This window comes from Dendrobates tinctorius, unplaced genomic scaffold (genome assembly GCF_039654945.1).
Source record: "Dendrobates tinctorius isolate UK_male_01 unplaced genomic scaffold, ASM3965494v1 ptg000200l, whole genome shotgun sequence".
NCBI lineage: Eukaryota > Metazoa > Chordata > Amphibia > Anura > Dendrobatidae > Dendrobates > Dendrobates tinctorius.
The window spans coordinates 3,070,526-3,092,524 of NW_027361867.1; the positions used below are offsets into that span (position 1 = coordinate 3,070,526).

Genomic DNA, 21,999 nt, shown 5'->3' on the forward strand with positions numbered 1-21,999 from the left:
TTACAAGACTGAATGGGCCCAACTGCACCCTGAAAAATAAAGTGCAAAAAACACATATAGAAAATATGAGAGGTATTAGTTAATATTTTGGCCAAAATACATAAGCAAGTAACCCACGTCATGCGTTGGCCTAAAAAAGTGTCAAAGGACTTACAGAAATTGCTTCTTCTACTTCCACCACTGCTGCTGCTGCTAATGTATTGGCGTTGAAGAATTGACTGTCCAGAGGTTGGAAGTCTACAGCTGCGATGTGAACGGTGTGCTTCACTGGTGTCTTGGGGAAAAGCTCTCTTAAGGTTGTGTAAAAGCGTGTTTCAATACTCCAGCATTCGCTGTTCCCTTTCTAGGGCGGGGATCATCTGCAAAATTTAGTTTTATAAAGTGGCTCTAATAAAGTGGCAACCCAGCAGTCAGCATTATTCCTAATCATGACTATACAGGGATCATGTTGTAGATAGTGCAGCAAGAAGGCACTCGTATGTAGGGCTCTACCATGAGGTTCAAGCCCATGCTGTGTTGGTGGCTGGGTAACAATGAGGCTCGTTTCCTCTGTCCCATCCGCCAACCACGAACAACAGAGCGTGGGGTATTATCCTCTTCATCTGACAGTTGCTCACCCATCACTTCTTCCTCCTCCATTTGTTGCTCGGATCTTGCTCCTTCGATAACAGCTTGTCTATCACCACCCCCCTCGATCACAGTAATCCACCCTCCCTTGGCACCCACCTGTGTGGCGACAGTCTTGAACTTTGAGACAATATTATCCCTTCTGCGTCCTCCTCTGCTTCCTCCTCTTCTTCTGGGACCACCATCTCTTCCCGCTGGCTATTCAAAGTCTTCTCCAGCATATAGATGACCAGAATAGTGATGCTGATGATGGCGGCATCAGTGATAACCATCTCAGTAGCCATTTTGAAACTGTGCAGAAGGGTGCAGAGGTCTTTAATCTTTTGCGCACTCTGTAAATGTGACATGTACCATATCCATACTGCGTTAGCCCAGGCTATACGACAAGACATACTGCATCAGGGCTTGTTGCTGCTGACACAGTCACTGTAACATGTACAGAGTGGAATTCCACCATGTGTCAATGTAAGTCGATGAGGAGAGGGGTGCCAATCGTGGAAATGAGCACACAACTTACGTGCTTTCTGGAGCAGATCACCAGGCTAGGATAGTGGCTGAGAAAATGCTGTACCACCAGGCTGAGGACATGAGCCATGCAAGGCACGTGTGTGGGCTTGCCTTGCCATAGGGCCACCACCAGGTTTGCACCATTATTGCCTTCCCTGCATGTAGAGTCAGCAGAGACAGCCATTGATCAAACTGAGCCTGGAGAACTGTCTGCAACTCTTCAGCTGTATGACTGCGATCTCCAAGACATATCAATTTTATGACTGCCTGATTGCAGAGAGCCCTGGCTGTGCAGTACAGAGGTGGTGGGGGTCTGCTCCACACTTGGAACGCGTGTCTCGTTAAGGCAGAGGTTGAGGGCACAGGTGGAGGCCCTAGAGGCGATAGAGGAGGCAGCAGTGGAGGAAGTGTTAAATGTAGAGGTTTGTCCTGCAAGCCTTGGGGATCCAAGACTTGTGGAGCAGCACCTGTCCCCACACCCAGCAGAGTCACCCAGTGCCCAGTCAGCGAGATGTAACGCCCGTGGCCATGCTTACTCGTCCAAGTGTCTGTGGTGAATTGCATTCTGGCAGACAGCGATTTTGTCAAGGAACAGGTGATGTCTGCGATATGCTGGTGTAGCACATTTTACAAAAAATGCAGAGGGCACCATCAAATAAATAGAACTAGTTAATAGGCATCCGACCACAGTATGTCCAAACTACATGTATATCAAAGAAAAAAGCCAAGAAGACATACAGCAAAAGCAGGGATCACCATAGAAAAATTATCAATTTTATTGCATAGGATACACAAAAACACCACAATATTAAAAACATTTAAAAGGAACAACGGTTATTATGACATAACCTGTAAACCTGGGAGCAGTGACAAGTCCTACATAACATCACACAGTTATACATATGTAATGTGTGCAGCAAGTCCACATAGTAAATATTATGTGTACAATAGACTCAGCCCTGAAAAACAATCTAGATGTATGCTACCACTAGGCACAATAATTTCAATGTGTCCACAATTGTGTCCTAAGAGCCTAAATATACAGGTCCATATGGACGGAGCAAAGATGTAAAAGACACAAATTGTGTATAATAGATTCAGCCCAATACAGCTCAAACTATTGTTAAATGCATCACTCGCATAAAGGATGAACAAAGTGCATAGTGGGATTATAATACAACACATACAAACAAAGTTTTTGACCACTCTCCATCCGGTGACTCCTACATTCTACATTCTACCCAAGGTGCACAAGTCGCCTACGAATCCTCCAGGTAGGCCAATAGTGTCAGGTATTGGGGGCTTGATGGAGCGGCCCTGCATATACATTAATCATTTTCTCCAACCATTGGCCTCTTCCTTGAATTCTTTCATTAGGGACTCGGCACTTCTTATGTTTTATTTGGAGGAGCTTACTATTCCGGAGAATACCATTTTGGTTGGTCTAGATGTGGAGTCTTTATATACGAACATCGCACATGACCATGGAATAGAGGCTGTTTCCTTTTTTCTCGAAAAACAACCTATGGCTGTGGGTAAGCATAACAAATTTCTCTTAGAATTGTTATATTTTGTCTTAGACAAAAATTACTTTATCTTCAATAGAAAGTTCTATAGACTGATCTCAGGTACAGCTATGGGGGCAAGATGTGCACCCTCTTATGCGAACCTATTTTTGGGCTGGTGGGAGGAGTTAGTAGTCGTTAAGCATCCATTTTTCTCCGAGAAGGTTTTTTCTTGGAGACGTTATATCGATGACGTCCTTTTAATCTGGACTGGTACTTTGGATGAGTGTAAACAGTTTGTTGGGGATTTAAACAGCAATTCTCTCAACATTAAATTGACTTCTTCTCAGAGACCTCAATAGACTTCCTCGACATCAAGCTCACTGTCCAAGGGAAGAAGATCAAGTCTTGCCTCTATCGTAAGGCAACTGCGACCGACAGTCTTCTACATTATGACAGTTTTCACCCAAGACATCTTAGAGATGGAATTCCAAAAGGTCAGTTTCTGAGACTCCGTAGGAACTGTAGTTCTCTGGAAGACTTTCGTCATCATGCTAAGGATCTCTCCTTCCGTTTTACAAATAGGAACTACCCAAAAAAAGTAGTATCGAAAGCCTATCAACATGCCAGTAGTGTGGAGAGATCAGCTCTACTACAGAAACGGGTACGTGACACTAGGAGGGATCTTGCTATAATCACGACATACAACAATCAGTGGACTGATGTCCACAAAATTCTTTCCAACAACTGGAACATTCTGCTAAGTGAGCCTAGACTCTCAAATTATATCTCACCAACCCCCGAGAATGGTGGCTAGACGTGCACAAAACTTAAAAGATCAGCTGTGCCATAGCCACTATCAGAGACCAAAACCCATATTGGGAGGGGTACGAGAGTATATTGTACTTATGCATGTGGGGGGTGCAATGTTTGCCAGTATATGATCTCACAAGACGGCTATTCCATCCCCACGGTAGATGCTCCAATTAGACCTAAACTCTTTTTTAATTGTAGGTCCAGAAATCTGGTATACCTTTTGATCTGTGGCTGTCCAAAACCATATGTGGGCCAAACAACCCAGGAGTTAAGAAGACGTGTCCAGCAACATCTATCTAACATCTCCACCGCCAGAAGGGATCGTGAAAAAAATAAAGCAATCTCGTCTGTTGCAGCCCACTTCTTGGATTCACATGGGAGCAGCACAAAGGGAATAAAAGTTATGGGCTTTGAATAGTCCACACCAACATCAGAGGGGGAAATATTATCCCCAAACTCCTAAGATGCGAATCTAAATGGATTTTTGATCTACATAGCCTTGCCCCGCTGGGAATTAATGAGGAATTATTATTCTCCGGCTTCTACAAGCAATTATGATTATTTGAGTCAGTACGACCATCTGGACTTGTGTTCCATCTTAAATTCCTAGCTTTCGCTTTTGTTTCCTATTATTACCATCAGAAAGGCATAAGATGACTTTATTTTTAGATCTATTTATATCGTCCCCGAATCCTTTTTTGCATGTTGGTATTGCTGGCATCAAATATAGGTTAGGCTCTCTGGATGATAGTTGGTTTACCTTTCTTGCACCTATTTTTCCCTGTATTGTTGGCATCAAATATGGCTCTTTTGGGCATCTTACATATCGAATATTGGTGGTTTGATTTGATACGTCTTCTCTCACTTCCAATTCCATAATAAATGCTCTTTCGCGATACAACTCTTCCACCGGTTCAAGATGTGGAATATAACCAAACTCTATGTGGTCTAGACCATTTGGGCTGGGCTATAGATTTATCATTTTTGAATAACGCATGAAGGCATCAAGCCACTATCTTTATTTCGATATTGGTTGATCGGTCATTCTAATACATTTGTATCTTCCCGTTGGGATGGTCAGAAGATGGTATCCTCTTACTATCCATAAGTATCTTAAGATCGAAGAACCTTACATATGCAGTTTATATACAATGCATTTATACAAGTGGATAGTTACCTCCCCCTTTGAGGATATTTGATATTTATAATGACAGCCTACTAGGATTGCTTTCTCCATTATGTCTTAATGGATATCTGTTATCAGGTCTTTTTAATGGAATTTATAGACTGTTAGACCCTACCCTTGGATGTAATGACTATATGCCTTTAATGAATAGCAATTATTCCACCTTAAATTACTCTCTCCTTATGATGCCCCAATGGTACATCTACATGCCCTAAAACCACCTTTGTGCGTTAGTATGATGATGTCTTGCACTCTAAGTAAAAAAAAATAAAAAATAAAAAAAATTTAAACTGCAATCTTTTTTGTTTGGATTCCTGTACAGGACTCATAGACTAATATTATTCCTTTATGGATTTGGTGAACACATGTCTATAACAAACTAGGTGTGAATGAAGAGCACACCAACTTTGTGGTGGGTCTCCTGTTGGATATCCGAATATATTACCAGTTTCTAGTTGTGCACTGTTAATAAACGTCTTACATTTTGTTGACATGTCGTAAACGTGGAAATTACTTGTTGAAATGGGTGCAGCGGGTCCTTTGGTGACCAGGGAATGCATCATTCTTTGGATGAATCTTCTTTGTTGTAGCATCCATATGTGTCAAATTACACTATGTGCATGAACATAATTACAGCCTACTTTCTGGATGTATATTTGGTCACTGTCATTTACCTATTTGACCAATGATACTTGGTTACAAGAGATGGACTTATTAGCTGGTGTTCCCATGCCTTCTCTGGATGTATTTATCTTGATAACTCAATGTGGCATCTGTAGCTCTAAATTCCATCATGAATGCCAATCTAAATGTATTCTCTTTTTTCCTAGGGTTACTGGACCGCAGACACCTCAATTTACCTGTTTGACCAACCTTGGTTGGGTCATAATAGATGGAGTTATTGGCCTATGGGCATATGCCTTTATTGGTTTTAATGTGGATTAAAATTACTTCATTTCTATAAACAGTTTTGAATTGATAATCATTGACTAGGGTATTTATTCATATGTACTAAATAACATCCTTTTTGGTACCATAAACAACTGTTTCAGTTCACATCAATACTGCACAAATGTGGTGGTTTCTCAGAAATCCCATTCTTCACATAGGTCTTTGATTTTGGTGAATGAGTGACATTCCGCCTCCCTGATATGCCCCTTTTGGACAAATTCTTTTCAGCGCTGTATCTTCATGTGGTAACCAGCTCTACCGATATGATTCTTGGTGAATAAATCCACTAGGCTGTTGTAAATTTGAGCTTGTCCACTCCTTGGTTATTGTTATATGATAATATTGGATAGACCTATCTGCGCTTTAAGTACCAGCGAATCAATTGTTGTATGTTGATGTATACTCTCCGCCACTTATAACTATCAGTAATCTATTTTCTTTATACTTATTAGGTTATTGTTGGTTGTGAAAGCAGTGCTATAACTAATAAATAATGTAATTGTTCCATATTGGGATATACAGTATGAGATTACTGCTATCAAAGCGCTGTGGCTTCTTTTTATGGCTATAATGGTGTAAGCAGCGCTAGATTGCAGCTGTAGGACCTGCCAGAATAGGTCATATGATCACCTTCTAAAGGAGTGAGACAGGACCTTCCAATACTACTGCACAGGCGCAGTAATGAAAATCACTGTGAGTTATCACTCCTTCCTCTGCCCCGTACTATCGCTATACAGCGTGTGTGGCTTCCATGACACCGCTCCAGCTCATGCGCCCTTGTGGCCTCTGCTTCAGGGAGTAGACGCCAGCACTTGGAGCGTCCTCTATGCGGTGAGTTCCCGCAGCTGTTTTGATTTAATGTCATTTTCTGAAATGAAAGAGCCACCTTGACAGAATGCAAATCTACAAGCCATTAACCCTCAGATACTTGCAGACTCCCTACACTCCTCACTGTCCCCAATCTCCTCTTTTTCCTGTCCTGATCTGGCTGTTCATAACTTCAACGACACTCTTAGAAGCACCCTTAACCAAGTAGCTCCCCTCACCCTCAGAACCTCCAAGCACAGAGTAAAACAGTACTTGTTCTCACCCACAAAGGTCTCCACGGTGCGACACCCACCTACATCTCCTTCCTGATTTCTGTCTATCGGCCTAACCGATCGCTGCGCTCTGCAAACGACTTTCGACTAACCTCTGCACTAATCCGCACCTCCCACTCCCGACTCCAAGACTTCTCCCACACTGCGCCAATCCTCTGGAATGTTCTACCCCAAGAAATTAGGACTATCCACAATTTGCATAGTTTTAGGCGCTCTCTCAAAACACATCTGTTCAGAGTGACCTATCACGTTCACTAATCACAGTCATTCTATGTGTTAGTGTGCGTGTGTAGCCCATTCACTATCTCCATCCATCCCTCACTCCCTCAAGATGGCTGGACCTTCATTGTATATACATCACTGTAGATACCCCCCTGTCCTCTGTATCTCCCCCACCTCATTGTAGATTATAAGCTCTCACCAGCAGGGGCGACTTATTTTGCTTTAATTATTGTATTATTAACGTTGTTACTTATGACTTGTGTTTTGAAACTGTTAAACTGTAAAGCGCTGCGGAATATGTTGGCGCTATATAAATTAAGATTATTATTATTATTATTTTCTGTGAGTATTTAAACCCAGTGGATTCACAATAGCCAGCACTTCACTCTGCCCCTGATGAAGTCACACCTGTGAGGACACGCGTCGGGGTTATGGGAGCTCTGCCGGGTCCTCCTGCCCTTATCTGTGTCTTAATGGCCATCTGCATTTAGTGAGCATGTCCATCATTATCTCAGCAGCCTGTGATTCTGGGTGGTAAAGTATACCGAGGGGGGCAGGGAGTTTTTTGCATGAGTCAATCAACAAGTGCTTTAGCTTTCCTTAACCCTACGTCGCCTGCTTCTCTATTGTACTCTATTAATATAGTGGTTTTTACCACAGGCTATTATGCCAGGCTAATATTTGATGCCACAATGCTTTGTGTTGTATTATAATCCCACTATGCACTTTGTTCATCCTTTATGCGAGTGATGCATTTAGTTTGAGCTGTATTGGGCTGAATCTGTTATACACAATTTGTGTCTTTTACATCTTTGCTCCGTCCATATGGACCTGAATATTTAGGCTCTTAGGACACAATTGTGGACACATTGAAATTATTGTGCCTAGTGGTAGCATACATCTAGATTGTGTTTCAGGGCTGAGTCTATTGTACACATAATATTTACTATGTGGACTTGCTGCACACATTACATATGTATAACTGTGTGATGTTATGTAGGACTTGTCACTGCTCCCAGGTTTACAGGTTATGTCATAATAACCGTTGTTCTTTTATATGTTTTTAATATTGTGGTGTTTTTGTGTATCCTATGCAATAAAATTGATAATTTTTCTATGCTGTATGTCTTCTTGGCTTTTTTCTTTGATATACATGCTGGTGTAGCACAGGCACAGCTTTCTTAGAAGAGTAATGGCAACTGGGTAATTGGTACTGGGGGACTGCAACGGCTATCAGCTTTCAGAAACTGTATCTATCAGGCAGAAAGGCAGCATTTCCGTGGCCAACAAATTGGAGATGGTGGAGTTCAACCTTTTTGTTTCCTCCTATGCATGACAAAGCTATCTTTTACGTGACCACAACTGCGGAACCATGGGCTGGCTGCAGTGCTGAGAGAGGGCGGAGAACGGTGAACCGAACAAACTGCTGGACCGTGAGAGAGTTGCAGGTGGAGATTTTACTGTGGATTGAGAAAGTTGTGGTGTGATCATTCTCTCTGATCGGTCAAAAAAAGCAGGCTTGTCGGTCAGCGTGACTGGAGTGGGTAAAGAACCCGAGGTTTTGCGGTTGAAGACATGCGTCTCAATAGTTGGCACGGTAACAGAGAGGAGGAAGAAGCAGCAGATTCGATGGCTGATAGTTGATATCTGCTGGTCTGCATTTTTGCGCAGTGGAATTCCCACAGCAAAACATGTTAACATAGTTAAAAAAAGCCATGTGTCCATTCAGTTAAGCCTATATTCCATCATAATAAATCCCCAGATCTACGTCCTTCTAAAGAACCCAATAACTGTAAGATACAATATTGTTATGCTCCAGGAAGACATCCAGGCCTCTCTTGAACCCCTCGACTGAGTTCGGCTTTACCACCTCCTCAGGCAGGGAATTCCAGATTCTCACTGCCCTAACAGTAAAGAATCCTTTTCTACGTTGGTGGAAAAACCTTCTCTCCTCCATATGCAGAGAATGCCCTCTTGTGACCGTCACCTTCTTTGGTATAAACAGATCCTCGGAGAGATATTTGAATTGTCCCCTTATATACTTATACATGTGTTATGTGTTACAGAACCACTCAGCACCCAGAATATGTTGTGCAGTTATATGTATGTATAATAGGTTCCATGTGAGATGCATGTCCCTAATGCATCAGCCCATAGGCTGCGCCCCTGGGCAGAGGGGACACGACATTCTCCTTTTGTCCGCCCTCCCTCCACCTTTGTAATTCCCACAGTAAACATCGGCAGGCTCCAGCCACCTGTGGCTTTTGTAATGTATGTTTAGCCTGCCGCTTTTCTATTGGCCTGCCCTCTGTATCTGTGTGATATATTCTGTGTCCTGTGAGTAAAACGTTTGTTAGACTGGAAATACGTGGAGAAGCAGTGATCTTTTATATGCGCCCATGTAACCAAGGAATTCCAGCCAGCGTCATTCATTCAGACTCCAGCCAACACAGAGCGGACCTCCAAAAACACGGGGTGGTACTGAAAGAGGTACCCCAGCTTGGTGGACCCCGTTACACTGGTGGTAGACAGCAGGATATGATACCCCTTCTACAGGAGGAAAGAATGGAAAACAACTACCAGACGTTAAAGAGGACTACATTAAAAGATCTGGTGGAAGCCCGAGGGTTGATCGCCAGCAACAAAACAAAAGCGGATTTGATAGCAGCCATCATGGAACACGACAGTGCAGCGCCCCCCAATGTGAACGTGGAGGAGACCGAATTCCAGAAGGAGGTAAAGAGCAGACTGGCGTTCTATGGCCCGAACCCTGCAGTAGAGGTCATACGATAGGTGATGGCTGATGTGCGTACTGATCTGAAGGAAAAGATGGCCAAGCGGACCAGGATAGAGCTAGCCAAGATGGAGATGGCAGAGCGGACCAAAGTGGAGCTGGCCAAGATGGAGGTGGCAGAGCGGAGAGAGGAGAGTCAGCGAGCAGGGGGAGCTCTGGCCATCGACCAGGTACCTTCAACAGTAAGCCACAAAAAGATCCAGTATAATGCCTTCCAACAGTTGGGGGAGGTAGAGGAAGACATTAATGGCTTTCTGCAGGACTTTGAGCGGTAGTGTGCCCTTCACCAAGTGAAGCCGGAGGAACGGGTTCAGATTCTGGCCAGCAAGCTGACAGGCCGGGCAGCGGACGCCTATCGCACGATACCTGATGAGGACTGTATGGACTATGAGCGGATCAAAGAAGTGATCTTGGTCCGGTATGCGCTGACACCAGAGGCATACCGCCAAAAGTTCCGCGGTCTTATAAAACGCATAACCGATACCCACGCTGAATGGGCCTGTAAATTATGGCGGTCACTGCTACAGTAGGTACAAGGGAGCCAAGCAACCACTAAGGAGGACGTCCTCCAGCTCTTCTTGTTAGAACGATTCTTTAATGGACTAACCCCCGAGACACAGGAATGACTTCGGGAAAGGCGGCCAACGACTCTTGAGGAAGCCGCTCGTCTGGCCGATGAACATCATGATGCCAGGAGGCCGCAGTTGTCCGGATCAAAGATGGTCACTAGGGGCCCGCCCATGGACCTGGAGGGCCCCAAACCACCGAAGATTGTAGAGGGACCAGCTAGAAACCCGGCCTGCCACACTTGCCGTCAGCTGGGCCACCTGCAAAGACAATGTCCCAACCAGACTCAGCATACCCAGTGGCCAAAGGCGGGAACAGCTACCTTCAGCCGGGCTGCTGCACACTGCTACCAAGGCGAAGCTGACCCGGCATTGGGGGCTACGACTAACCAAGGGGTGGAAGAGATGGAGCTAGCGCTGCATGAAGTAGACCCCGTGCAGGCAGCATGGGCAGATAATCGACAACAGCATCGACAGGTCGTGTGGGTTAATGGGAAACGTATGCAGGGACTAAGAGATTCTGGAGCAACTTTGACCCTTGTGAAGCCTCATCTCATCCGGGACCAAGAGAAGACGGACCGGACAGTGGCAGTCCGTGTAGCAGGGGGAGCTATACATCGACTGCCCACTGCCAGGATTCACCTGAACTGGGGAGTTGGGGATGTCCTTGTTGAGGTCGGCTTGATGGAGGATTTGCCTGCAGACGTCTTGCTGGGAAATGACTTGGGGCCCATGTTATCTGCATTCTCGGTGGCCCCTCTGGCTGAGACATATCCTGTGACCACCCGGAGACAAGCTCGAGCTGCGGAGGCGGAATCACACTCAGAGGAGGCCCAGGTAAGATATCCCAGCCCTACACGTATTCCCATAGCCAGACACATTTCTTGGGCCACCCCAGATGAATTTAAGAGGGAGTTACTTGAGGATCCTTCATTAGAGGGATATCGTGGGAAGGAACAGGAGGGGAGAGGGGTACTGGAAGGGGAACAGCTTGTATGGAAGCAGGGACTCCTCTACCCTTGGCCGGGCACTTCGGCGTCAGTCGCACAAGGCATCGTCTGACACAAAACTTCTTTTGGCCGGGGGTAACCTATGATGTTCGTCAGTACTGCCAGACCTGTGACAGTTGCCAGCGCATTGGCAAGAGGGGGGATCGATGCAAGGCCAAATTACGCCCCCTCCCCATTGTGGAGGAACCATTTAGCCAAGTAGCGGTCGATCTGATAGGGCTGTTAGCCAAACCCAGTCCGTCAGAGAAAAGGTATATATTGACAGTGGTAGATTATGCCACACGATATCCAGAGGCGGTTGCGTTACCTAACATACTGGCAGAGACGGTGGCGGCCGCCCTGCTCCAGGTTTTCTCACGGGTTGGATTTCCCCGGGAGATTATCTCGGACCAGGGTACCCAGTTTACAGCAGAGGTGACCAACCAACTGTGGAAGCTGTGCGGCATAAAGTCCATTAGAAGCGCCCCGTACCACCCGCAAACCAATGGGTTGTGTGAACGCTTTAACGGGACATTAAAACAGCTCATTGGGACTTTTACCAGGACCTACAAGGACTGGGAGAAATTCTTGCCACACCTGTTTGCCTATCGGGAGGTGCCCCAAGAATCCACGGGGTTCTCCCCGTTCGAGCTGGTTTATGGGAGACGGGTAAGGGGACCCCTAGACTTAGTGCTAGAACTCTGGGAAGGGGAGGGCCCCATAGAAGGGGTGCCTATTGTACCCTATGTGCTGGAATTCCGGGACCGCCTACAGGAGCTGACCCAGGCTGTACGTGAGAACATGCAGGCGACCCAGCGGCGCCAGCGCGTATGGTACAATTGGAGGGCCAGAGAGCGCACTTTGGAAATAGGACAGAAGGTCCTGGTGTTAGAACCCACTAAGCAGAATAAGTTTCAAGCTGCATGGCAGGGGCCCTACCAGGTAGTGGGGAAAATAGCTGACACAACCTATAATGTTGCCGATGGTGACGACCCCAGGGTTATCCGCATGTTCCACGTGAATATGCTGAAGCCCTACCGGGAGCGCCCTGAATAGGTAGTGGCCATCTGTGCACCTGAAGCCGAGGATTTAGCCAGACTTCCCTTGCCGGATGTCTTAGGGGAAAGGACTCAGTCTAAAACATGGGACCAGGTACACTTGGGTGAAGACCTAGGCCCCCGGGAGAGACAGCAGGCGGAGGAGTTGTTGAGGCAGCGACAGAGGATGTTTTCGGGGAGACCAGGGTACACTCGCCTGGCACAACACAAGGTTGAGACCCAGGATCAGACCCCCGCGACAAAACCCCTTCCGCTTCCCTGAGTCTGTACGAGAGGGGATGCGACAAGAGATACAAGAGATGTTGCGTTTAGGGTCATTGAAGAGTTAGTCCCTGGGCATCCCCCGTAGTGTTAGTGCCCAAGAAGGATGGGACTACACGGTTTTGTGTAGACTATCGTAAGCTCAATGAGAAAACAGTGACGGATGCATACCCCATGCCGCATGTGGATGAGTTGTTAGACCGGCTGGCGGGGGCAAAGTATTTGACCACTATCGATCTATGCAAAGGCTACTGGCAGATTCCCCTTAGTCCTGACGCTATTCCCAAGTCGGCATTTGTCACCCCGTTCGGCTTATTCCAGTTTCGAGTTATGCCATTCGGGATGAAGAATGCCCCGGCGACCTTCCAAAGGCTGGCTGACCGGCTTCTGGATGGTCTCCAGGACTATGCTTGTGCCTACCTGGACGACATCGCCATCTACTGTGCGACATGGGAAGAGCATCTAAATCACCTACAGACAGTATTGGACAGTATCCACCAGGCCGGAATCAACCTGAACCCAAACAAGTGTCACGTGGGCAAAGCAGAGGTTCAGTATTTAGGGCATTGGGTGGGAAGTGGGAAACAGTGACCAGAACCAGCCAAGATTGAGGCCATAGCCAAATGGCCCATCCCACGCACTAAAACCCAGGTCATGGCATTTCTAGGGACAGCAGGTTATTACAGGAATTTCGTTCCCAATTACAGCAGCGTAGCCAAGCCCCTCACTGATCTGACCCATAAGAACCAACCCCGCCAGGTAATCTGAACCTCAGAGTGTGAGGAAGCCTTCCGCCAACTAAAGGATGCCCTCACCAATACCCCTGTATTTGCTGCACCTGATCCAACTAAACGTTTCCTTGTTCACACAGACGCTTCTATGTTTGGATTGGGGGCAGTACTGAGCCAAGTCGGGCCGGACGGCCAAGAACACCCGGTAGCTTACCTGAGTCGGAAAGTAAGCTATGTGGCCATCGAGAAGGAGTGCGTGGCGGTAGTATGGGCACTCAAGAAGTTGCAACCATATTTGTATGGACGACAGTTTTCCCTCCTAACAGACCATAATCCCCTAGTCTGGCTTAATCGGGTCTCCGGAGACAACGCCAGATTGCTGCGGTGGAGTTTAGCCCTACAACCTCTGGACTTCACCATCCACCACAGACCCGGCAAACAAAACAGTAACGCCGATGGACTAAGTCGACAAACGGAACTTGTACCAACCCCATAAACTTCGGTCATCTCCAAATTGATCCGTTGAGGATCAGACTGTGTTTGCCGACCGCGTCGCTGAAAAGGGGAGCCGTGTTACATGTTACAGAACCACTCAGCACCCAGAATATGTTGTGCAGTTATATGTATGTATAATAGGTTCCATGTGAGATGCATGTCCCTAATGCATCAGCCCACAGGCTGTGCCCCTGTGCAGAGGGGACACGATATTCTCCTTTTGTCCGCCCTCCCCCCACCTTTGTAATTCCCACAGTAAACATCGGCAGGCTCCGGCCACCTGCGGCTTTTGTAATGTATGTCTGGCCTGCCGCTTTTCTATTGGCCTGCCCTCTGTATCTGTGTGATATATTTTGTGTCCTGTGAGTAAAACGTTTGTTAGACTGGAAATACGTGGAGAAGCAGTGATCTTTTATATGCGCCCATGTAACCAAGGAATTCCAGCCAGCGTCATTCATTCAGACTCCAGCCAACGCAGAGCATACCTCCGAAAACACGGGGTGGTACTGAAAGAGGTACCCCAGCTTGGTAGACCCCGTTACAACATGGTTATTAGATCGCCCCTCAATCATCTTTTTTCTAGACTAAATAATCCTAATTTTGCTAATCTCTCTGGGTATTGTAGTTCCCCCATCCTCTTTATTAATTTTGTTGCCCTCCTTTGTACTCGCTCTAGCTCCATTATATTCTTCTTGGGCACCGGTGCCCAAAACGGTATACAGTACTTCTATGTGTGGTGTTACCAGGGATTTGTACAGAGGCAGTATAATGCTCTCATCATGTGCATCCAGACCTGTTTTAAACCCTTTAAACCGAGGGTGGTTTGCACGATAATGCCTGGCCAACTCTGGAACGCTTCCATGGATCCCAGCGATTCTTGTGAGATTGTTTTTTTCATGATATATTGTACTTCATTATAGTGGTAACATTTCTTTGATATGACTTCTGTTTATTGTGAAAAAAAAAGGAAATTTTGAAAAATGTTGAAAATATCGGAATTTACCAACTTTTAATTTTTATGCCCTTAAATCACAGAGATATGTCACACAAAATACTTAATAATTAACATTTCCCACATGTCTACTTTACATCAGCACAAATTTGGAGCCAAAATTTTTTTTTTGTTAGGAAGTTATAAGGTTTAAAAATTAAAAAGAGATTTCTCATTTTTCAACATCATTTTTTTTAGTGACCATATCACGTTTGAAGTCACTTTGAGGGGTCTATGTGATAAAAAAAAAATACCCAAAAGTGACACCATTCTAAAAACTGCACCCCTCAAGGTGCTCAAAACCACATTCTAGACATTTATTAATCCTTCAGGTGCTTCACAGGAATTTTTGTAAAACAAAAAAATGAACATTTAACTTTTCCCATGGGTAACAGAAATTGGACCCCAAAAGTTGTTGCGCAATTTGTTCTGAGTACGCTTATACCTGATATGTGCAGGTAAATCACTGTTTTGGTGCATGGCAGAGCTCGGAAGGGAAGGAGCACGGTTTTACTTTTTCAATGCAAAATTTGCTGGAATTAAGATCGGATGCCATGTCGCGTTTGGAGAGCCCTTGATGTGCCTGAACAGTGGAAAGCCCTCACAAGTGACACCATTTTGGAAACTAGACCCCCTTAGGGACTTATCTAGATGTGTGTGAGCACCCCACAGTATTTTTTCCACAAATATGATATTTTTGATCCCAATTTTTTATTTTCCCAAGGGTTGCAGGAGAATCTCACAATTTGTTCTGAGTACGCTGATACCCCATATGTGGGGGTAAACCACTGTTTGGGCGCATGGGAGAGCTCAGAAGGGAAGGAGTGCCGGATTTTACTGTTATGGTTTGCAGGTGCAATGACCCACTGGGACGGGCCACGAGGTGCCAAACAGCAGAATCCCATAAGTGACCCCATTTTACGAACTACATCTCAATGAATTCATCTAGGGTGCAGTCATCATACTGACACGACGGGTGTGTCACAGAAATTTATACCATTGGATAGTGAGGACAAAATATCTACATTTTTACCACCAAAATTTTGTTTTAGTCAAAGATTTTACATTTTCTCACAAAAAGTGGGTAAAATTGGAAATAAAACTTGTCCCACAATTTCTACTGAATGTGGCAATACCCCATATGTGACTGTACAGTGCTACTTAGCCATGCAGAGAGACTTGGGAGGGACATAGCGCCTTTTGTCTATTCAAGTGAATGGGTCTCTGCACATGTCAGTGTGTTTCCACAGACCGTATGTTGAAGAGAGTAGGTCCCAACACGAATCTCTGCGGTACCCCATTGGTCACAGCGACCCAGTTAGAGAATATACCATTTATAACCACCCTCTGCTTTCTATCACTCAGCCAGTTACTTACCCATTTACACACATTTTCCCCCAGTCCCAGCATTCTCATTTTGTGTGCCAACCTCTCGTGTGGCACAGTATCAAACACTTTGGAAAAATCAAGATCTACCACGTCCAATGACTCACCTTGGTCCAGTCTATAGCTTAGGCTAGTTTTACACTAGCGTTACAGGTGCAGAGCTCGGCCACCGTTAAGCCCTGCCCCCAGCCTCGCCCCCTGCGGTCTGTTCCTCCTCTGATCACATGACGCTGCATACGATCAGCGTACCCTATGTTTAGCGTTGGATACGCTGACCGTGCGCTGGTCGTGCGCTGGTATGAGTTTGCTGGCGCTGTGCCCTTTTGGTGCTGCGCCCAGCACACACAAATGCGCTGTGCTGCATTTCTGTGTGCTGAGCGCAGCGCCAGCTAAATCATACCAGCGCATGACCAGGGCACTGTCAGCTTACCCAAGGCTAAATGTAAGGTACGCTGATTGCATGCAGCATCATGCCATCAGAGGATGAACTGACCGGTTGGCAGATTGTGTGAGTTGGCTTATAAATTGCAGTGTCAAAAAAGGCCCAGGCTAGGCAACCTTTGCCACCCCTGCGAACTGCAGACCCATGGATGCTGCTGGTCAGAAGCACAGTTGTGGGTGATGCATCGCTCGTTGTGGCTGCCTCACCGTTAGAATCTGTTTAGTTTGTGACTATCCTCCATTTTCTTTTGGTGTTCTGGCTGCTGGTCTTTTTCCTCTGGTGCTGTGTCTGTCTTAGGTCAGGTGTTTGTATCACTCTTTATTAACCAGCACCTGCCTCCCAGTCCTTGCTGTTAATCCGCTTGAGTTCTGGCTTGGTGCTTTGCTTTGCCTTCTGTGTGTGTAATATGTGCAGTGCTGGGACCTCTGGTTCTGCTAGTCTTAGTTTCTGTATTCAGTTGGTTTCTGCAGCCTTCTCTGTGTTTTCTATTAGCAGGTGACCCGTTTTTGTACCCAGTCCTTAGATCGTTCAGGGACCCCCTCACCCTATCTATAGGTCTTTGCTTGAGATTAACCTAGGCTCATCGGTGGGTCTATTCGCAAAGAATGAGTCACCCACTCCATCGTAAGGTTTCAGTCTATTCATAGTGCAGGGTCAGTTTTCCCCCTTCTACCCTAGTCCTGTGTTGAAGATCTGTAACAGTTTGTCCAGCCCAAAAGAGTATAAAAAAGGAAAAAAAACCCTCCCGGATTTCTGCAATATGAACAGCGTTCAAGATCTTGCTCGACGCCTGCAAGAGTTAACGTTGGAAGTTACCAGCTTACAACAGCACGTGAGTAATTGCCCTGGAATCCGCTCTGAAGAACCTAAGGTGGGTTTGCCTGAATGTTTTTCTGTTAAACGGCAGGAATTTTTTTTGTTTAAAAATGCATATTTACTTTATTTTCGGATTAGACCCAGGTCTTCAGGGGCTGAATTACAGCGTGTGGGGATTATTATGTCGTTACTGCGAGGTGAGCCGCAAGTTTGGCCATTTTCATTGCGTCCGGATGACCCTTGTTTGATGTCAGTAGAAGCGTTTTTCTGCTATGGGGGTATTATATGACGATCCTGATCGGGTCACTACAGCCGAGGCAGAACTCAGACGGCTGAAACAGGGTTCTAGCGACGCTGAGAGATATTGTACCCAGTTCAGACGATGGTCTGCAGAAGTCAGCTGGAATGATCCAGCACTCAAGAGTCAGTTTTTAGCAGGTTTGAATTACAGGGTTAAAGATTTATTCATTGCATATCCTGTACATGCTATGCTGGAAGCTGCTATGCAGTTAGCTATCCGGGTGGATAGAAGATTGAGAGACAGACAGAATGAGGAGAAGGTTTCAATTTTGCTGGATCCAGTCTCTCAGGAGAGCCCCGTTAACTGTGGGGAAACGATGCAGATTGGGGCGATGTCCTCTCGTTCCCAGGAAAGGGAGAGAAGTTTCTCTGAGGGGCTATGCCTTTATTGTGGTAAGGCTGACCATTTTATTAAGCAATGTGAAGGACACATAAGCAAGGAAAAGAGAAAAAAAGGTCACTCACAGTAACCCTCCCGTTCGTATTGCATTTTTACGGTCCACAGGAATTTCTTTTTCTGGTAGTTCTACCTGTCGTGGTCATTCTATTGATTTTCAAGTGATGGTGGACTGTGGTTCTGCACTTAATTTGATTGATCAACAATTTCTAAACAAGTATAATATTGATTCTATACCTTTATCATGCCCTTTTCCTGTTGTGGTGATTGATAACACTCCTCTAGAGCATGGGTGCTTTTCTCAAAAGGTCACCGGGTTTGCACTCACTGAATATGGAACACCAGGAATCTTTAGATTTGCATGTACTTGATAAGTTGCCTTTTCCAGTTGTCCTGGGGTTACCCTAGTAAAAAATGCACAATCCTCTACTGGACTTGTCATCAAGTATGATAAGATCCTGGGGTCTTATGGGAAATGTTGTGATGTACCCATTGCTGCGGTTGTGAAAATAAAATTAGACTTACCGGTAATTTGGTTTCTAGGAACCTTCCACGACGGTATACGTAGGTTGCCTCTTTGCCCTGATGGGGGACCCGAAACACAGAGAGGTTAAAAAGTCCTCCCACCTCCCACTTGCCAGTGACTTATAACTGAGACCATAGCACCAGTTTACCTTCTGATTCCCAGATTTTATCTAGGAGTATAGGGGGGAAATTAGTGCCGTCGTGGAAGGTTCCTAGAAACCGAATTACCGGTAAGTCTAATTCTATTTTCTCTAGTCACCTTCCACGATAGTATACGGAGGAATACCAACTAATTTGGCACTAGAGAGGGACAACGGCCTGGAGAACTTAACGGCCGAAGGTTAAATCCCTACTGGATGATATGTCCAGTCCTCGTAATGTTGTGAGAAAGTATGCAGTGAGGATCACATTGCTGCCCTGCAGATGCACCTTCTTTTTCTGCTCAGGAGACTGATGTGGACCTGGTTAAATGGGCCTTTACCCCCACTAAGGGAGACATATTTTGAGCGATATATGCTTCCGCTATACCTTTTTTTATCCAATTGGCGATAGTGCTCTTTACCACCTTTTTCCCCTTGTTTTGACCTGAGGGATGGACAAACAGGTTCTGATAAACTCTGCAAGGACAGGTTTGCTCCAAGTAATGCAGGACAATGAGTCGGACATTAAGAATATGGAATTTTTCCTCCTTAGAGTTTGCTGCATTTTGGCAAAATAATGGTAGGACGATTTTTTGGTAACGGTGGAATTCAGAGACTACTTTTGGAAGGGAGGATCGAGGTGAAGGACTATTGAGTCATCTCTAACAAGCAAATAAGGTTCCTTTTATTGATAGGGCTTGTAATTCTCCTACTCTCCTAGCTGTGGTAATGGCTATCAAGAAGACTGCTTTGTATGCCGGGATTTGAGGAGAACAGGAAGACAAAAGTTCAATGGGTGAACCTGTGAGCCCCTGGATTACCAAGTTCAGATCCCACGGAGGGACTATCAACTGTTTCTTAGGGTTCACTCTGATGGCCGAAGTCATGAACCTCTTGATCCAACAATGACCTGCTAGATCCTGGTCAAAAACAGAGCTGAGACCTGGACCTTCAGGGTGCTAGGCCTAAGGCCGATCTCTAAACCTTTTTGTAAAAAATCCAGAATTTGTGACAAATTCGGACTAAGCAGATCCGGTAAGTTAGGTAGACAGAAGGATTAAATTTTTTTCCAAATTTTATTATAGATAGTGTTGGTTACTGGCTTCCTGGATTTTTGCAGGGTAGCAATTACTGGGTCTGACAACCCTTTGGCTTTCAGTACTTGGGCCTCAGTAACCACGCCGCTAGATTCCACTTCTGGGGATTTGAGTGAAGAATGGGTCCCTGTGAGAGCTGGTCGTCTTCTACTGGTAAGAGAACCGGGCCATCTACTTGCATTTCGGTGATCAAGTTGAACCAATTCTTTTTGGCCAAAATGGGGCTACCAAGATAGTTGGGGTCCGGTGTTCTCGGATCTTCCTCAAAACTTTCGCCAGAATTGGAATTGGTGGGAAGGCATAGGACAGGTGGAAATCCCAACTCTGAGCTAGAGCATCCACTCCTCTGGATTGTCCCTGGGGTTTAAGGAGAAGAAGGCTTCAACCTGTGTGTTTTGGTGAGAAGCATAAAGATCGATTTCCGGTAGGCCCCACCTGTCTACCAGTATTTTGATGCTTTGGTTGTTTTGACTCCATTCCCCCGGGTGGATGTCCTGGCGATTTAGATTGTCTGCCTGTATGTTGGAAGTGCCCTCTAGATGGACCGCTGTCAGGGACAGTAGGTGTTTTTCGGCCCAACAGAATATTCGAGCGGAAATCTTTTTTAGGTTGCTGAACTTTGTAATGCCCTGGTGCTTGATGTGAGCAACTGTGGTCATGTCTGAATATATTCAGATGTGCTGTCCAGCAATCTGGTGACCGGTCACCAGAAGGGCTTCTTCAACAGCCTTCAGTTCCCTGAAATTGGACAATTTTCCACTTGTCTGGTCCCAGAGACCCTGGAGCAGAATATGATTTATCATGGCTCCCCAGCCCCTCCTGCTGGCATCCGACGTGACTGTAGTCAGCGGGACCTGGGTCCAACTTACGCCTCTGCGGAGGTTTCTGGAGTTCATCCACCATGCCAAGGAGGCTCTTACTCGACCCGGCATGTGCACTTTCTTGTTCAGAGTACTGGGATGACTGTTCCAGTTCTCTAAGATGTGAGTCTGAAGGATTCTGAAGTGGGCTTGAGCCCAGGCTACCGATTGTATAGACGCTGTCATAAAGCCCAAGATTGACATGCCTTCCCGGAGTGTAGGGGACCTCATGTCCCTGAACCTCCTGACCTTTGATACTAGGGTAAGACGGAGGTTGTCTGGAGGAAGGACATTTGCTTTGCAGAGTCCAAAAGTACTCCCAGAAATTTTTTGGTCTTGGAGGGCCGCAGCTGAGACTTTTTCAAATTCGGGATCCATCCCAGAGATCTTAATGTATCTAGAGTCTTTGACACCAGGGCTTCCATGATTGTCTCGGTGGAAGCTACTCTCAGTAGGTCTTCCAGGTAAGGCACTATGCAGGCGCCCTGACTCCGGATGAATGACACTGCTTCTGCCATTACCTTGGAGAAAACTCTTGGCCCTGAGGAGATGCCAAACGGAAGGATGTTGAACTGATAGTGCTCCACCTGATGACTCCCCTGTACCGCAAACCTGAGGTATTTTCTGTGTCTCGGGAGGATTGGGATATGAAAATAGGCATCCTTTAAGTAGATGGTCGACACAGGGAATTGTGGCCTGATCAGAGGGATGGCTGATCTTACGGATTCCATCTTGAACTTGCGATATTTTATGTCCCGGTTCAATCCCTTCAAATTTATAATATGGGCCTCGCCTGATGGTTTGGTTACCAGAAATAACCGAGAATAATGGCCCCGACCCCACTCCGATTCCAGAACTGGGGAGATCACATTTGATCCCACAAGGTCTCTGAGACCTAACCGCAGCATTGTCTGATCTTTTGGAGTCGGAAGGGAAGTGACTTTTAGACCCTGTGGAGGGGAGGAGATGAACTCTATCAATAGGCCCTCCTTGATGACATTGAGGACCCAATGGGAACTGGTGATGTTTTCCCACTGATGTGCATATCTTGAGAGTCTCCCCCCCACCGGGTCGGAGTCATTGTTTCTCCGGTTGGGCCTGCTGCTGCTGTGGAACGAGAATATTCTTTCCTCTACCTTTTGCATAGCTCCATCTCCCTGTCTTGCCTTTACCTCTCGCTTGGGAGGTTTGAGACTGTGGGACAAGAAAAAGCAGTTTTTTAAAAGGCTTTTGTTCC

At 45.9% G+C, this 21,999-nt stretch overlaps 1 long non-coding RNA gene across 1 annotated transcript; it reads left to right on the forward strand.

The window, feature by feature from the left end:
- The first annotated feature begins 1,815 nt into the window (after positions 1–1,815).
- Positions 1,816–4,889, forward strand: LOC141056837 (uncharacterized). Its single transcript, XR_012221939.1, has 3 exons — positions 1,816–3,136; positions 3,225–3,303; positions 3,654–4,889. It is a non-coding gene; the product is annotated as an uncharacterized lncRNA (long non-coding RNA).
- The last annotated feature ends 17,110 nt before the right edge of the window (positions 4,890–21,999 follow it).